Source organism: Salvia miltiorrhiza, chromosome 7 (assembly GCF_028751815.1).
Source record: "Salvia miltiorrhiza cultivar Shanhuang (shh) chromosome 7, IMPLAD_Smil_shh, whole genome shotgun sequence".
Taxonomy (NCBI): Eukaryota; Viridiplantae; Streptophyta; class Magnoliopsida; order Lamiales; family Lamiaceae; genus Salvia; species Salvia miltiorrhiza.
Genome location: NC_080393.1, coordinates 45,020,477 through 45,033,684, shown reverse-complemented (window position 1 = coordinate 45,033,684; position 13,208 = coordinate 45,020,477).

Here is a 13,208-nt window from a genome sequence, read left to right as displayed (position 1 = left end):
GTCTCATAGATATTGAATTCCACTTGAACTCCGTCGAACTCACATGTCAAGATTCCGGTTTTCATATCAATCTTGGTTCCGGCGGTCATCATGAACGGCCTTCCCAATAGTATGGCATTCTCTCCAGTTTCAGGTCCGGTATCTAGAACATAGAAGTCTGCTGGGAAAATCAAATCTCCAACCTTGATCAGCACGTCTTCCACTACTCCTTCAGGGTAAGCGTTGGACCTGTCAGCCAACTGTATGACCACACGGGTGTTCCTCATCTCGCCAACATTCAATCTCTTGTACACAGCCAATGGCATTACATTAATGGAGGCCCCTAGATCCATCATTGCCTTATCCATGTTGGTTCCTCCTATGTTGCATGGAATGGTAAACATCCCTGGATCCTTTCGCTTAGTGGGAAGCTTCCGTTGGATTACTGCCGACACACTTTCTCCCATCACGTAGCGGACCTCTTCCTCCATTTTGACTTTTCTTGAACAAAGGTCTTTCAAGAATTTGGCATATTTGGGGATTTGCCTGATAGCATCGAGTAGAGGTATGCTCAACTCAACCTTTTGAAACATCTTCATCATTTCACTTGCTTCCTTCTCTCTAGCTTTCTGTTTCAGGCGTCCCGGGTAGGGTGCTTCGGTTGGATTGCTACCTCCAACTTGTTCATCAGTTGGACCCTTCCCGTTCTTATTCCAATCTCCTCGAAGCAATTCAGCCTCTGCTAGCAGTTCTTCCTCCTTTTCCTCTTCCTCTGGAAACTCGGTTAGCACCACTTGGGCATGCTCTTTGGGGTTGATTCCCATGGCTGGGAGTTTACCAGCGTTCTCCTCTAGTTTGGCCACTGCCTTAGTCAAATGGCTAATTTGCTGGTTAGTTTGGTTCATGCCGGCACGAATTTCATTGCGAAACTTCTCGCTCTCCTTAGCCATGCTTTCAATTGCTTCTTCCCAAGGTGCTCTCCGATGTGGGGGTTGGTAAGGAGGTTGTTGCTGATTCTGGTTGTGGTGTTGGGGTGGTCCTAACTGGTATTGTTGTTGATGCTGGTTCTGATTATACTGAGGACGTTGCACTGGTGCGCCCATGTTGTTCTGCTGTTGGGGCTGACCATCTTGCTTCCACCGAAAGTTGGGGTGATCTCTCCACCCAGGGTTGTAAGTATTTGCATAAGGATCGTACTTCCGTGGATTCCCATCATGTCCTCCAATGGCATTGACATCAACAATATCTTCACCAAAATTTGGACAATTTTCAGATTGGTGTCCAGTGGCATCGCAAAGGCCACACTGGCGAATCTTCTTTGGTATAGTCAAGCCCGAAAGAAGTTCCTTGAGTTCGTTCATGCTCTTCTCCATAGTTTTCTCCAGATTAGACATCCCTTCCTTCTCTTCAGCTTTCCTTGGTTTCTCCAGATTCCTTTCATGCCCTTCATCGCGTGATTCTTCTGCCATGGTGCCCAACAGTTGGAAGACTTCCAACGGGGTTTTGCTCATCAACGATCCATTACAGGCTGCTAGGACTAGACTGCGATCGTTCCTCCGCATGCCCTTTACAAAGCTCTCCACCTGGTCTTTCGGAGAGATTTGGTGATGGGGGCAATTGCTTAACATTCTCTTGAATCTCGTCCAGTATTCGTAGAAGGATTCTAGCCCATCTTGCCTTATGCTGCGGATATCCCATTGCATCCGCTCCACTCGTGCTGCTGGGAAGAATTCTTCCAAGAAGGCTTGTTGCAGTTGTGCCCATGTAGTGACACTGCCCTCGGGTAGGTCATACAGCCATCTTCTCGCATTGTCCACCAGGGTAAAAGGGAAGAGTATCAACTTGACATACTCTTGCTGTTCATCATTTGATTGGTGCATGATTGTCATCTCAAAATCTTGGAGATGAGTATGAGGGTCATCTCCTTGATATCCATTGAACTTCTGTAAGATTTGAAGCAATGAGGGCTTCATGTCATACCGACGAGGTGCGAACGGATTTGCGGGTAAGGTGATTCCGTTCGGCCTCAAGTTGAGGTTAGTTGGGTATGCCAACTGTCTGAGGGTCTGCTCCAGTACGGCATCTGCTTGTTCGGCTTCTGCCATAGCTTCGCGTCTCGCTATTCGTGCTTCTGCGCGCAGTCGTCTCTCTGTACGATCAATATCGGGGTCAAACACCAATGCTCTTACAGCTCTACGAATTCCACGCATACACCAGTAGCGGAAGATGGAATGAGGAGAGAACAAAATTGTTGCGCGTCACTCCCCGGCAACGGCGCCAATTTTGACACGCACCCGTCATGCGGTGCGGACAAAATACCTGTGTATGCCCAGTACAGACAATACACGCTCCTACTTCTCACAACAAGAACTTAGTCTTAATGGCAAGCGTAGGGTCGAATCCCACAGGGAGTGAGGAACCACTTTGTTCTCCTACGACAAACTGAGGTGTCACAATTCTCAATCTGTATACGCTGCACAAGAAATAAACAAGATCAATAATAACAAAGGGGTGAGGTTATTCGGTTAGGTCATAACTGTTGTTAACATTCGTTTCGGTCATGGGCACACTGATGATCCGTCTATGATCCATACAATTCCAAGGCGTGGCCCAAAGACATTGGGGCGTTTCAAGGAACTGTACTTCTCATATAGGATGGTTGATCTCATTATGGTCACTTGGTCCGAAGGTCACACAATCCCCGGTCACAAGGCAGTGCTTCACTCCTCCTTAGATAGTAGCCATACCCGTTACTCACCAAGTATGGCCCTCACCAACCTTCTCTCCCGAGGTCCCCAACTTTGCGCTTTTGGTGACACATGCCTCCTGGACTCAACTATTTCCAGCTTTGTCAGCCGACCAGTCATAGACATGCTACGGCGCCGAGATTGCTTTCCTCGTTTGATAACCATGGCTTTATGCCTCGTCACAGTTGATGGATAGTCTCTAGAGAAGCCCAAGACTGAGGAAGGACAGTGTATCCCATCAATCCTTTCCCCACCTTCCGGATCTGCAACGCCTTTTGTTGACGCTGCTCAGCTACTCGGTCTTGGGCATACCGATTGTTGTATCTTGGTATACCCTGGCCTTTGCTTGACATGGACAGCGTTTTACCGAACGGAGATCACCCGTTAGGCCCCTACTGCTCATGGTTTCGAACAGATCCTTCCGGAACCACGAGATTCAACCGAAAGAACAAGTGCCTCACGAATGTTTACATGTTAATAAAAATTACTTCCACCCCCTAAAACCTCACCAAGGGAATTACTCACACATAACACAATTCATAAATGCAAAAGGAATTAAACACATGATAGAACGAAATGAAATGCTGAAATAGATAAAATAGTACCTAGGCTTCAAGCCTTCGAACTTGTCCAAAAGTAATAACACAGCGGAAAAGGGAAAATACGGAATTGTAAATTGTTTTGGATGCCACACACGGCGAATTTAATTGAATACTGAAAGTAAAAACAAGAGTTTTTTGGGTGCCAAGAAGTTCTTCACGCTGCACATCATTAGCCTTTTATACTGCCGGATGGTAGAGGCCTAACCCTAGCTGCGCCGGTTCCAAATCTTCGCCGGGATCTTCTTTCCTTAATTAGTTCGATCTTTGATTGATCCTGATTGAAGATGGCGTCCAGCTGCAAGCTTAGTCAACCCTTCCCATTCCTTCGATCCTTCCAGTTTCTTCTTCAACCTTCCGCTTGTTCCATGAGATCTCCGAGATTGACCTTCCTTTTATGGCTCTGGCTGTCTGCTTCTTCTGGTAACGATCAGACTGACTGCTCTTATCGGTGTGGCTCATACCAGGTGGTTGCTCCAGGTTCCCATGCCCCAAGTTGGATTGGAGAGGTACTTGTTGGCCGAAGCTCCATGCTGGTAAACATGACTTAGCAATCTGGGCTCGGTAGTGCCCATTCTGATCGCATTTCTTCCGTTTTCGCTCTACTGACCTTCCTTCCTTCACAACTTCGTTTTTCCCCCGGACAGACCTGAACTGACACAAATAAAGGAAAAAAGAGGGCCAAATGGCCCAAAAGTCGAAGACGCATCAGGTATGTGCAAGATATCAATCAGATCCAAAAGAAGCTCATTTGGATGCAGCAAAGCGTATACTAAGATATCTCAAAGGCACACCCAATTTAGGATTGTGGTATCCAGCAGACGACGATATCAAGCTCACCGGATATTCAGACTCAGACTTCGGTGGATGCAAGCTTGATCGCAAATCAACCTCCGAAACATGTCAATTCCTAGGCAACAAGCTCATCTCATGGTTTTCAAAGAAGCAGACTTCAGTCGCCACCTCCATAACTGAAGCTAAATATGTTGCTGCCGAAAGCTGCTGCTCACAAATCATGTGGTTAGTTCATCAGTTGAAGGACTATGGGATCGACGAAAAGGAAGTCTCAATCTATTGCGACAGCTCCAGTTCTATTGCAATCTCCCATAATCCAGTTCATCACACCAGAGTTAAGCATATTGCGATTCGACATCACTTCATCCGTGATCATGTCGAAAAGAAGAATATCTCTGTGGAATGGATTCTCACTGCTGTTCAGAGAGCGGACATGTTGACCAAGGCTCTTCCAGAAGAGAGATTCAACGATCTGTGTGGAAAGATCGGTCTCATCAACCCTGAAGAGTGATGCTGTGTTTGAAAACTTTCTCAAACAGTCATGCTAACTGATGGTCAACCAACTGCTGATTCTATGATCGCCGACGTGGAAAGCAATGAAGTCAGAACGCTCATCTGAAGAAGAAGTCAACCTGATGTTTCAACCAGGATCAAGTGGTATCGACTGACTACAATGTTCAGTCGATCAGTAAGTATTTAAAAAGCTTACTTTTAATATAAGTTATTTTAGTTCAGAGTTTTGAGTTTCAGTTCAAAATCTTTCTCTAACTGGTCAGTTTCTTTTAAAAACTTTAACTGATTGTTGGAAAATGGAATATCCGAGAAGGACAAGTATTTTAAAGGGAAAATCTGTTTTGATTGAACTTGTCCTGATCTTTTACCAAAAATCTTTCCAACCCCTTTTGCCTCTGTGATAAAATTTCTTGAGAAGCTCATTGACATGACAGAATGCAATGATAACTCTTAACTTTTTGAAGTCTCAGTCCCCTGCAGTGACGGCGGACGTGAATTTTTCTTCAAATACATTTTAGGCATAGTTTTCGAAAAACTTTTCATCTTCTTACGTGGTACACATCTTGTCTATTTATACCATGTTGTCTTCACCAATTTTTCTGCATCAACTAACATCTCTCCACAGCATTCACTGTGAGAAAAACTTTCAATCTTTCCAAAAGTTGCAGAGAAAAATTGTTCCGACTAAAGGAGAAATCTATGACTGCAAAGTCATGGAGTGGAAGAATGACGCTCACATACCTGGTCTTCACCGGACCCTTCCACTGGATCTCAACGTCTCTCTGACGTCAAAGTTTGCTCTACCCTCACTTGTATCCAGCGAAGCGAGTGTCTTCCATTCTCATGCCTGGCGCCAAGAAGCTTCACAGCTTCTGGAGGAGATCTTCCTTATCGCATATATTGCACTCCTCCCTGGCTCGCAACAAACAACGAGACCTCTCTCGTTGTTGGCCGGCATCTTCAGTCGCACCAGGTCTATTCTTCAAAGACCCAGTGCCGGTGAATCGACGGTGTTAGTCTTCTCAGCTGCCACCGATTCGATTCTTCCTTCTCACGCCCATCTTTCCTTCTCTCTTTCTTTCCAATTCACCAACCCCTCATTCTCCTCATAAGGCAGCCCTCTCCTCTTTCCAAGGCAGCCTTCTTCTATCTCTCGTCTTCTAAGTTTTCTTGTCATCTTCCACTTCTCCGTCTCTCTCATCTCCTCACCTCATCACTGGCGTTCTCCTCTTCTGCATTTCTGGACTCACCCTGTTCTCGAATCTTCTCACGAGATTCTGAGACTAGGAGTTGGGTACCGTCTGATCATTGCCTCCATCGTCAGCTCTCTTTTTTATGTTGCCAAAAAGGGGGAAAAAGTTGGAAGAGAGAGAAAAACCTTCTCAAAGGTTTTTCCTCATCTTCTTTTTTGACTGAAGATGAGACTACAAAGGATCACCAGAAGTTGTAAGGATGACGTTCCAGTAAAGACCTCAAATCAACGGAAAATAAGTGAGAGTGGAACAAGCTTAGGAACATGAAGACACGAAGACAGAAAATGAAGATCAAGAAGTTCAAGGCGCAGCCAAGCAGACTGCTGGAGTCCATGGGTTATCCATGATGTTTTTTTTTTCTTTTTACTCCAATGTAAGTCTTGCTCTGTACCTCGACTGATGGCTTATCAGTCTTTTATTAATGAAAATAACTTCTTTTTTATCTCAACCTGAAGACAATGACTCTTTGTCCAGGCTCTGATTATGTTTTTCTGTCTTCTCCTTGTTCTGTTTTAGAACTGTTTTCGTTCTTAACTCTAAGTACAAGTTTTTAGATTCTATTGTTAAGGGGGAACTGTTTTCACCCCAGGTTTAGAACTTGTACTGTGAGTTCAGTCTTTTTGTTATCTAGAACTGCTGTGTGGTTTTGGCATCATCAAAAAGGGGGAAATAGTTGGGAACCTTGTGGAATATCCTAACCCTTGTTTTGATGATACCAAAATTCATAGGACTTAATTGTAATAGACTAGAATTGTTTTGAACTCAAGTGTTAGAGTTTGTTTCTAGTTTAGCTTGCGGTATCGAAGACTGAAGACTGAAGAACGAAGGACTGAAGACTGAAGACTGCAGATACCAACTGAAGTATCAGTTGAAGACTGATTACTTAATGCGCGCAATGGACTGATACTAAAGTCAAGTATCAGTTGAACATTCCTCCTAGGACTGATCTTCCAACGTTCAGAGGAAGCCACGTACTCACAAAGTACAGCCGCATTGAATGCAGTGATCTCAGGATATCTTTATCTCTGCAGAGGTCATTCCTATCTGGTGGTTACTTTTCTGAGACGTCACATCTCCTGTCCATCAAGAGAGTCGTTTCCACCCAGACAAGGAACCTCGAAGATTGAAGCCTCAGTCCAAATTCAAATTGCTCTCCAACAGAAGAAATCTTGATGACGTTCTACGCCAACGGATCTATTTAAGAGTTCTCCTACAAATAGCGCTCGAGGATCACTTCAACCTTCACCGATTCAACGACATAAGCTGAAGCTCTTCCGAAATCGCTACTCAGCCTAAAGCTTAATCTCCCCAAAGCTTGAATCGAAGAAGAGAATTCCAAAGCCAAAATCAGTCACTGCTGATTACACACATTCTCTTAGACCTTAGGCAAACCTCTGTTTACCCAGAAGCCAAAGGTCAAACTTGCTTCAAAGAACTTGTTCTTTGTAGTGAAGTTGGCACTCGTTCAAACCTCCCCCCAAAAAGAGTGTTTGAGTGATTCGGAGTTTAGGAAGGTACTCTGACTCTGAGTGAGAAGTCTTAGCACGGGTTGTGTTGAGCAGAGAAATCCGACGCGAGTGAAGCGTGGGTCCTGAAGAAGGGTTTTCTTCAGTGGTACGGTTGTGTGCACCCGGCAAGCACACGGTTTAGTTTGCAGTGCACCTATTAAGCACTTGCGGAGTGAATTGTTGGTCTGATCAAGCGACCGTGGATGTAGGAAAGGGTTTTTCCGAACCACGTAAAAGTCTCTGTGTTATTTACAGCTTTCAGTTTTACATTCTTACTTGTATTATTTCTATTGATAAACTGAACATTGATTAACTGCAAAGAGTAACCTAATAACCAACAACGTGCTCCACCAAGGCTATTGCAAAACTAAGTTTAATTTCCGCTGCGTATGATATCAGTCTGACTGATCTATCTTTTGATAGTCAGGAAGAGTGTTATCATCTCTGTCTTAGCAAACACGACTGAAGCTCTTACGTGCATCAGTTAAGTTCCAACAACTTAACTGATAACTCTTTACTGAAGAGCTTTTAGTATCAGTCGTCAACCCTGTTTGGTCAAAACTGTTTTCAGTAAAACAGGAGTTTGTGTTTGCATGCAAAGTTTCGTTTTGATCTCTGACTGAGATCCCTCTGATTGAGGATTTAAAAAAATAGCCCATAGGTGTATTCCCTCCCCCCATACACCTATTCGAGACCCTCTGGACCTAACATCTGCATTTAATGCGGCTGTACTTTTGGAGTACGTGGCTTCCTTTGAACGTTGGAGGTTCAGTCCGAGGAAGAATGTTTAACTGATACTTGACTTTAGTATCAGTCCGCTGAATCCACGTGGCACGCATTAAGTAATCAGTTTCGGACTGATTCTTCAACTGATACTTCAGTTGACAACTTTAGTCTTCAGTCTTCTCTAACACTTGAGTTCGAACAGTTCTAGTCTATTACAATCAAGGCCTATGGATTTTGGTATCATCAAAACAAGGATTAGGATATTCCATTAAGTTCCCAACAGGTGGGGATGATTGGGGGGTGGGGGATGGTGTGGGGTGGGGTGGGTCAGTGGTGAAAATTTCAAATTTCTGGAAAAGTGCAATGCATTTTTTGTACAATTTAATGCATTTATGTGTATTTTGTTATGCAATTTTGTGTGATTCTTTATGCATGAAAAACATGTTTTCCCAGAAAATCTAAAAAAAAATCGATTTTTTTAGTATCCAAAAAATATATATTTCGATTTTACCTCTGTGCAGATTTTGCCTTGGAAGTTTCTTGCCACATGTCACAATCTTAATGTGCTACGTGTCCAAAATATATGGTCGTGATTAAGTACTACATACTACCTAAGAACATGGTACTGCATTATCCTATTCCTATATATATATATATATATATATATATATATTAACTAGTTTATTACCTGTCGAAATTCGACGGGAATTAATTATTATATATAAAATTTGATAATTATACAATCTGCAGATTATGAATTTCGTTTATATACTCGTATTTGTTTTATACTCAATGAAAAATAATTTTATTATTCATTCTCATTCTAAGTTCATAATAGTAGTATCCGCTAATTATCCAAATATGCTTAAATCTACTAAATATCTAAATAATCAAATATAAGTTGTTACGATAATTAGTTATCTATCTCAATAAAAACTCATAACATTTTGAAATAAACATGAACAATAAATAATAAAAGATTAATAAATAGATAAAGTTTCACGTACGCATGTAGATAATCTTTTATTTAAATTCTACAATTAGTAAAGTTTTCCGCAAAAAATAAACGTGAATTCCTGAACATCTATATGGTTGTGTTAACAATAAATAGTACTATGAATAATAAAAACTATATAATTTATGCACTCATTTAAAACTTATATATTTTTACTCTTGTCAAGCCCGATTCAAAAGTAATTTTAATTATTTGTCCGTCCAAACTGACAAACATATGAAAAAGAGTAACTTTCTTTCCAAACATATATAATATTATCTATTAATTATTGGAACACATTTAAATTTTATAAAATATCTAAATAAACAATATAAATTGTTATAGTTATTGATTATCTAACTAAATAAAAACTTACAATCAATATGTTTGTTTATGGACATTACAAAGTATACATTCAAAGTGTTTTTACTACCAGTTTTCGTCTAAACATGTATAGCAATATCCGCTAATTTTTCTCAAACTCGTTTACGTCTATAAATATCTAAAAAGTCAAATATAAGTTGTTACAATAATTGATTATCTGTCTTATTGAGAATCAAAACATTACAAAGTAAGAATTAATAATACCTAAATAATAAAAGCGGTTGATACCTTTCTCTACAATAAATAACTACAATTAATAACCCCACAATTCAAAAGTGGTCGGTACCTTTCTCTACTCCACACACTATCAAATAAACATTTCTTAAAACTTGTCTTATCCAATTTCATAAATTAGAAAATTATATAATTTACGAAACATGTTTAGAATTTATATACTCGTACAGTTGTGCTCATCTCATATCTGATTAAAAAATAATTTTATTGTTTCTCCTCCTCCCAAACTCGTATAGAGATACTCACTTACTACCTTAACTCGTTTAAATTTATAAATATTTAAATAATGAAATATAAATTGTTACAATAATTAATTATTCATCTCAATAAAAATTTAACATTAAAAAATAAAAATTAATAAATTGTTTAAATAACACAAAAAATTAAAATGGATAAATTACGCTCTTTGTCATCTTCTAGGAAACCATTTTGTAGCATGATTCCTTATAACTGTCTTTCAGGTCGTCGTTCACCTTTCTAAAATCATTGTAACACGTTGTGCCTCAGACGTGATTCAATAGCATCTTAAGTTGATACATTTTCTTATTTGACGAAGGAACATGAAAGATGATTTTTATGACAAAATCTTTGTCTCGCTTTGTCATATAAATTTGATCTGCGCTAATTATGACGTGATTTAACTGCGCTAATTTAAATTATGACGTGATTTAACTGCGCTAATTTAAATTTGATCTATTTTTGAATTGCTATTGTAATCACAATTATAAAATTAAAAAGCTAATACGACGATTTAAAGTCATATAATAAACAAAAAGTATATAAAATCATGTTATCAAACACTCCTTATAAATACTCAATTCTGTGGACAATTGATAAAGCTATGTAATTTTGTGTTGAGAAAATTGATGGTATACAAAATTTTAATTTAAATGATTAAGAGGAAATAAATTTCGCTTTGTCCATTTAATACATGACTATAATTGGTGAAGTTTGTTAAAATTTCGATGTGGGATTTAAGATAAATAAATTGATTAAAAAGTCATAGCCATGATAATTTAGAAAAATAAGCACAAAAAATAGAGAAAAAGTCACATAGACTTGGACTCATAATCGTATTATATACAAGAAGATGTACATGATCGATTAACCCAATATCCCAAACATGTAGAATATTAATATAATGATTTTTAGATACTTAATGGTTTTTAGATATGAAAATTAATTAAAAGTTTAGAAAAAAATAAGAATGAATGAGAATTGAGAAAAATTAGAATGGAGTGATTATATGTGTTGGTAGAGAGTGTTACGCGCGTAAAATATACATATATAGAAATAGAAGGTGAAAGAAATAAAATTAATTATACACATTTTTATAGAAAAAAAAATATAAGAATAGTCACTACAAAAAAACGCGAAAATAGCGGCGAAAATTAGCTACGGCGAAGCCGCCGCTATTTACCGGCGGCACGGCGGCGGCAAAAATGGCGACCCGCCTTTTGCCTATTACCGGCGCATTACCGACGACAAAACAACCGCCGCTAAATTGCGGCGGTTGCGCCGTCGCTAATTTAAATATATGTTAATTTAAATATAAATTATTTATTACCGACGGCGTTGCCGTCGCTATTTACCGGCGGCAAGCGGCCGCCGCTAATCACCACCGCCGGTGACATTCGGCGATAGCACCACCGCTGTTCGGCCAAAATTACCGACGGCATTTTTCCGCCGCTAATTACCGACGGCAAACGCCGTCGGTAATTTTTTTTATTTTTTTTAATTTATCATCTAATAAATTGGTCAAAGATAATAATACAAAAATATTAAAATTAAATATATATTGAAATACAAGTGAAAATTTAAACATTGATTATTACTAATCTAAGATTATTACTAAGAATTCAATATTCCTAGTAAGAAACTTATAATTATAACTTAAGAATGTTAATTTGATTAGTGATCCACTCATCAATCATCACTAATCTAATATTATTACTAAGCATTCAAGGATGTCATTACTCTATTATTTCACAGTAGTGAGAATTTTAAAAAACGTACGTTGTGTCTATAGACACAAGGAAATGTGAAATCATAATCTATAGACTTCGGAACTCTTGACGATTCTGGCGTGCTTCAATTCTGGAGAATTTTCTCTCATCAACTTCAAACCACTCACCTTCTCTCATGAGCTTCATGTATTTATTCTTGATTTATATCATATAATTTTCGATATGAATGAGAGGAAGGGCGATCATACGTGTTACAGGCAATCCTTTAAGTATCAGACCCGCACGCCACCTGTTTGACAAAAGGTCCGAACCTGCAAAACAAAACGTAACAGAGTTGTTCTGCCTGCATGGATCCGCTGTCGCCGATGGACTCCGGCGGCCGCGACGTCGGTACTTTAATCAATGGTGCTGTCAACAACAACATGAAGGCTGGAGGTCTCAATCTTCAGGTTGTTTCAAATAATTTCTCCCTAAACCACGCTGCTCTTCCTGAACGTAACCCTAACTCTCTTGTTGAGTCCTCGCCCTCTCGTTTTGGCTTGTTGGACAAATCTTCAGATTCCTTCGGTAGTGTTCGACGCCAACAACACTCTGATCCTCGCGGTGAGAGTAATCATGGACCTTGCCATGGAGATTCTTCTGCTCCGAAGGCACCCGACTCAACCCTCGTTGATGTTCCGCACCAGAATCAGGGAAAGACTTATGCGGATGCCACCACGCATCGTACGCCTCGTAGGCCGGATGTTGCAGCTCATCGCTTTCATGCTCTTCGTCCTATTAAAGAAGGGGATCATTACTGCTTCAAAATGCCAAAGGATCTTCTTGTGAAACAATTGTCACAGTTTGATAATGCCTTAACGGGAAGACTCTTCCTTCGGAAGGGGGATAAACCGCGACCGGCGATGATTGTGAAAAAGGAGCTATCGGCTATTTGGGATATTACGTCGGAATGGCAGATTATACCTTTGGGAAAAGGTTACTACACCATGGTTTTCCAAAACGCTGCTGATAAAGCTCGCGCCAAAGAGAAGCAAATCTGGGACATCTTTGATGGACACATTAGGCTGCGAGAATGGTCCAAAAACTTCGATCCTTTTAAGGAACACTCATCGTTGGCCAACGTTTGGGTGCGCATTCATTACCTTCCCATCGAATATTGGCACGCGGAGGTTATCTCAGGAATTGCGAGATATATTGGGCATCCTTTAAAGATTGATGGTGCCTCAATTACAAAAGACTTCGGGCAGTTTGCTCGTATTCTTGTGGAAATAGATATGTCGAATCCTCTGCCTACTTCTTTACTTTTTGACGCTGAAGATTTTTCGTTTCACGTTGAATTTTCCTATGAATATCTGCCGTTATATTGTGCTAGGTGCAAACTCACTGGACACTCCCCGGAAAAAATGTCGTAAGGCGAGTTCTAATGCTAAAGGAGGATTGAAAGTGATTGTGAATCAACCACCACCGTTGAAGCCCCAACCCTCGGTCTTGGGGAAACAGTGGCAGCAG